Raw genomic sequence first — 6,373 nt, 5'->3', positions numbered from 1 at the left:
AAAAAAAAAAATTAGTGGTTAATTAATTTGTCGGAAACTATAATTTAGAATTTTATTAGCTTTCATTTGTCGTATTTTATATGAACATGGTTAAATTGGTTCGTACGATATAAGTGATTAAAACGCACCAATTTTTGCTTTAAGCAGAATAACGGTAAATTGAAAATATCTTGAAAACTTATCCATTTTCGGAATCACCGAGCAATTCTACATAGGAATTGAATAGTGGCATCCACAGAACATTTTCGCTGTAAACCAGTGTATTGTATTTTGCTGATATTTTTAAAACGAAATATAGAAAACCCACCGCAATTTTCACGAGTAAAAAAGCAATTCAAAATTATTTCCTTGTGGTATTCCTTTTGCGCCTTGCGCTTTGCTGTCAAGGTTATAGATGTCACGAAAGCCACAAAGTTATATCTGGCATCAGCTTAATAATGAGAACGCGGCAGAATACAACTACCCTGCAGGAAATGTATCTATAAGCTAACTTTAAGTTGATAAGGAAGGAGCTAAAAGTCACTTATTATCTGTATATTTTCTTTGACGAAAGCTAGCTATATTTCTATGGCGTTGGCCGTGAAATAATCAAGGGTGGTTACCTCCAAATTTGATGTAACTAACTTGTAACTAACTACTTTTGAACATAAAATATCAATAGGAAAAACTACAGTTTTTGTATTTTATTACATATCATACTAGCAGACCCGGCGAACTGCGTCCCGCCCAAAATTAATTTTTTTTTATTAAAACATTTGGTCCAACGTTTTCGCCAGCAATTCACGTTCACGTTTGGTTTTGTGGTCGACAGAAGGCATATCCTCTTTTGCTGTCTTAAATAACCTAACGAAAGCGTTGTACCGGGAAGAAGTCCTTGCGGCTCGATGGTGAATAGTCCTTGAATCTGTATAGTATAATAATAATAATAATAATAGATTGGCGCTTACACATATGTTAGTGTTTGGCAGAGCTTTTGTATAGTATAGTTGGTGGCAATTTCTAAACTGGTGAGTATCATTGGTCCACATTCTGTTTAGTTAAAGCAAGCACCGCAATGGTTCTGATGGTTGATTTAACGGGGGTAATTTGGCTTTCATCACTGGTGCCTCCGAATTGACGATTTTTGGCAATAATCGTAATCAGCAATGAGTCAATTCAATTCTACGCATATCTATAATACGGGTATCGAATTTCAACCAAATTGGACCATAAATAGGAATTTTTGGAATAGATCGGTCCCTGGTCCACCTATCAGAAAAAAGTATCCTATATGTTAATCCTGGCAATAAGCTACCTACATGCCAAATTTCAAGCAAGTCGCACCATAATAAGATTTTTTCCAATAGATCGGTATATGGTCCACCTATCAGAAGAAATATCCTATATGTTAATCCAGGAAATAAGCTATCTACGTGCCGAATTTCAAGCAAATCGGACCATAAATAAGGCTTTTTGGAATATGTCGGGCAAAAGGCTACCTACGTACCAAATGCATTTTTTAACGTAGCTCGGCCTTTGCGCCACCTATCGAAAAAAATAAAGCTATGTGACCCCTCCTTCTAAACACCTTTTAAAAAAGGCAGCAATCATTCGAATCGAAATTTTCCGAATTGATTCTTGCTCCCAATGAATTTCACAATTATCCGAAATTTTCCAAGCCTAACAACGAATTTTTCACCATTACATCGTCCAAAATCATCAAATCATGCGATGAAATACAAAATATCGTCGAAAAAAATCAAATATTTTCGCGTTCTTCCGGGTTTTGCCGAGTTTTCCACTTAAAATGTTGCTTTTTTCCAGCCATTCCGAAGAAATCGCACAAAAAATTCCATACAAAAAAATCAGCTTTCGATTTTTCCAATTTCCCGCCTTTCCCGGAGGGTTACCCAAAATTGTCTATCGTAAAAACCTTCTCCTGGCAATTACAAACATCTAAAAAAATTTTAGCCAAATCGGTCCAAAATCGGTTTATATACTAATATAGATAAGGAACAGCTGTTCGTAAACTGCGGTTTTCGACTGAGTTTCAGTTTTTTTGCAAAATATATATATGTATCTTTTCTTGTCATAAATATATCGATGGTCCTCTACAATAACGACACAATTCAAAATTCAAAACATAAAAACTAGCTCTATTTTTAAGTGGCTCATGTCTTTAATCGTTATCTTATTCATGTATAATCTTTACTACTTACTTTAGTTAGGATTTGACATGGGTTAGCCAAGGATTAGAGACATGAGCCTCTTAACAGTAATAAGGGATTTTTTCTTTTTTTTTGAATTTTGAGTTGTATAATAAGAAATAAATGCGAGCATAAATACGACTTTTGGTTATATATACATATGTAACTCATATTCAGCGCCACCTGGCAGCAAATTTTTTTGAAAGAATTCTTTTTCCAGTTATCAATACATATTTTGAATCTGAGGATAATCGGATCAGAAACACGATTTTAAGAAATAAATCGACTCCAACGCCACCTGGCGGCTCTTCTTTTGCAATGGTATTGTTTTTCCTATTGTCAACACATATCTCAACTATGAGGCGAATCGGACCATAAATACGGGTTTTACTAATAACTCAACTCCAGCGCCACCTAGCGGTTGTTTTAATAGTTATTCTGCTATTCGGAAGGTAGACAAACTCAAAAAACAAATATCATAAAAATCGGCCCAGCCGTTCTTGTATTATAAATGGTGTAACTAACACGACTTTGTTTTATATATATAGATTTGCTTCCATATTCTGCTGTGGGTGGTCCCATATTCGAACTCTACTAGGCAAATAGTTTCAAGTTAGGTTTTTGTATCTAACCACAAGTTAAATATTTTGTTGCTTGTATAGGTTTTGGTTGATCTAACTGGTGCTAGTGCTAGTTAAATATTTTATACAAATCCCGTAAAAACGCTAACCCATTTGTAAGGTTATTTTTTATCAATTGATAATTTTTTTCTGTAGGGTAAGGTATTATCGGGTACAGTGACAGCGTTGCAATGTCAGAGTTGACAACGTTGAAGAGTATTACGGAACCGCGATTTACATACCATACCTAGATCTAGACCTGGCTCATTCCACGGTAACGCGTGTGACATTTCAACTCACACACTTTAAGGCTTAATTATTAAATTGTAATATAAAATTCTTTAAAAGGAGTATTTTCTAATAGCTTTCTGAGGTATACACAATGTCTAGAAAAGAAATATCAAAAACAATTTAATCCACACGAGTTATACGAATTTCAGTCAGTTTCAAAATTTGTCTGCTAATTATGTCTTCTGCTTACGGATTTAAATAGTTCGTTGTATAGTTAAATAAACATTTTCGACATTTACGCCAAAGTTGCTTACCTCTCTTGGAAATTATCGATTATCTATTTGCTCCTAATTCAACTGTGACGGGTGTACAGAAATACACATTATTAGGCAACTAAACTAACTTTATTTCTCAAAAAATCGGACATTTCATCTACACTATCTGTCTGAGTCCTTGAAAAGTACCATATTTTTAAATGGTACTACAATTTTATTGAGGCTGTTACATACATAACCATTTTTTTCTTCGAAAATAAAATTTCGCCGCACATATTCGTCTGTGTCATAGCATTACTTTCGTCAGCCTTTTTCCACTACCCAAGATGCATTTTAAGAAAAAGAAAACTATTTTGTGTATTTTGTGACGGGCGTGACATGAAAACATGCTTTGATTCAATTTATAAAAAAAAAATAGTACTTGCCTGAAAAACTTGAAAATTACACTGTCACTCTCCATTGACCCTTTAAACAATGCAAAAAAAAAGAAAATGGGCTACGAAAATCAGTCTTGTAAACTTTAAATAAAATTAACCTCTCATATGATGAAAAATGTCTGATTTTGAGACAAACTTCGAAATTTCGGCATTTAGTCTTGAAAGTTAGATTCATTTACTCTTACTTATTATACACTCAAATTCTTAAGTTTATTTTCGTTTTATTCGGTATCGATTACCGTGGAATGAGCCATTTGCAAAATTGTTCTCTAAAACGCCGGGATATTTTGTCTAATTTTTCTTGCATCTTTCCTAACAAAACACCAAATTTTGATGAATTGTCTTGATGTAAACTGTATGTGTAATAGATTGGCGCTTACACATATGTTAGTGTTTGGCCGAGCTTCTCCTCCAAATTGTGGCGTGCGCCTCGATGTTGTCACACAAAGCAGAGGGGCCTACAGTTTTACGCCGACTTCGAACGGCGATTGTATTTTTATGAGAAGCTGTTTTTCGTACACTCGCAGGTTTGCCATTGCCTGCCGAGGGACGACCGCTGTTGAGAAAAAAACCTTTTTTCTATTTTTTTTGCGATGTTGCTTTGACCAGGGTTTGAACCCAGGCGTTGCGGAGTGGAAGCGCGCACTGCTTACCACTACACCACAGCGGTCGACATAATTATATGTATAATATATTATTATATTAAATTATTATTATTATTATTATTAAAATATTATTATTATATTAAACTGTGTGTGAGAAATATATGTATGTAAGTGCATTTTCGGTGCCAGAAGTATGGACATGTGAAGTTCAACTTTGGCGAAAATGCATCCCTGGTATAACTATTCTAAATTCATTTGAATCTTTGGATAAAACTTTGTAACTCCGATGCTTTTCCAAAATGTCATCAAGTACTTAGAATCATAGCTGTTTTGCCTGGGGCTCTATTCTGTAACTGTGAGTTTTCAAGTGTACACTGAAAATTGTGTGCACCCTTCATTTTTTCAGGAAGAGTGAGAATTAGTTTTAGCTGTCAAAAGTGTGTACACTTCTCTTCCGAAAAACTCACTGAATTTTAATCGGCGGGTGTACACTACATTTTCTCACAGTTACAGAATAGAGCCCCTGACTGCCGCGAATTAAATAACGTTTTCAACTTTGCGCTGGCTATAATCTTATTTTAGATCAACATTCATCGCAATCTGGATGTTAATATTGACTCAGTATTAAAAGCATTTGTATCTGTGCCTCGGCGAATGGCATTATTGAAGGCAGAATAATTTAATAAATAATAAATCGTGTGACTTTTCTTTGAGTTGTGCCGATTTTAGTCCGCAATAAAATACAATATGCTGAACAGTTTAAATAACACTCTTGGTTGTTGCTAAGGACTTTACATACTTACATTGAAAAAATGCCTGTTAAAAAACATTATAAACCCTTTAAACTTATAACTGTGTAAACTTAAATCAACTGTCAAAATTTGTATGGAGGTTTACATATTTCTGATAAATTTCTCCAACGATTTTTACTGAATAATCTTGATAAACTTAAAGCCAAGGAAACTCTGTCGCAAGTGTACACGAAAATTTAAATTTGAAATGTAGAAAGTTAGCTTTGACACATTTTAACACATGATAGTATCGCTCCTCAACTTTTCTGGATAAAACCTGTGAAAAAGCTAAATTGCTCTCAGAGAAAGAGAGAAAACCCAAGACGTGCGGGAAAACTATTTAAACGTTTAAGTACTGTTAAGGACGCCATTTTTTGTTTGCATAGCTGTTTTTTTATCATTTGGCGATCTGCTAAATTATACGCAATGCACAAGCAAATTAAAAAAAAATATTTACAATACTTGATTTCTTTCGCTCCGACATATTTAATATGGTGAAAATGCAGATGTGCTTTTGCCTTTACTTATTAAAATTTCAATTCATTGTACTAACATTGAAAAGCTGATGGTTTGACACTTTACCAGATTTTAACAGCAAAAAACTTCTGACAAAGGGAGGGCCGATTTTACTCTCCATGGTGGTCAAAATTTTTTTAAACTTAGAAAACAGACTACGTCTAATCGTTAGTATTCATACATGGTAGTAAAATTCCGATAGGATTTTTCTCTAACTCATCATTATACACTTGGGAACTGTGTGGCTCGTTGGCTTACTCTAAAATCAGGTACACTAAGGTCCTCAGCGTCTTAATTTTTTCTCTAGTTAATACTTGTCAGGTGAATTTCGGGCTGTCACTGTAGTTTGTGCAAATTCGACATCCGGACGCACAGTGATATTTTGTGCCCAATTCGTGCCCGTAAATTCCAAAATAAAGTATCGATTTTGGGGTTTTGTTTTCTTGGATTGGCTAAAATAATGTTTCAGCTATCGAAATATGTCCAATACAGGTTCCAAACTTTTGCATATGTTTGTATGATCAGCGGTAAAGTGTTAGTTGACGCAACGCTCTGAAAAGTAAAAATATAATGCTGAAGTTTAAAAAACGGGGTTTTCTTCTATAGGTGAGTTCTATATAAGATATAATTCAAAAATTTTGTAATATATTCAACTGATTAGTATTTAATAAAATATTCAAGTGAATTTTTTAATAAAAAGAATTTAAAGAAA

At 34.1% G+C, this 6,373-nt stretch overlaps 1 long non-coding RNA gene across 1 annotated transcript in view; it reads left to right on the top strand.

Moving 5' to 3' along the window:
- LOC108366481 (uncharacterized) overlaps positions 1–3,420 on the top strand; it is an 8,453-nt gene extending 5,033 nt beyond the window's left edge. The window contains exons 2-3 of the long non-coding RNA XR_001848088.1: positions 987–989; positions 3,411–3,420. This is a non-coding gene — a long non-coding RNA (uncharacterized LOC108366481). The remainder of the gene's footprint in view (positions 1–986; positions 990–3,410) is intronic.
- The last annotated feature ends 2,953 nt before the right edge of the window (positions 3,421–6,373 follow it).

The sequence above is a fragment of the Rhagoletis zephyria genome, unplaced genomic scaffold (assembly GCF_001687245.7).
Source record: "Rhagoletis zephyria isolate East Lansing unplaced genomic scaffold, Rhagoletis_zephyria_1.1 Rzeph_scaffold_02284, whole genome shotgun sequence".
Classification (NCBI taxonomy): Eukaryota; Metazoa; Arthropoda; class Insecta; order Diptera; family Tephritidae; genus Rhagoletis; species Rhagoletis zephyria.
Note: the sequence above shows the minus strand (reverse complement) of the source record. Positions and strands in the feature narration are given on the sequence as shown.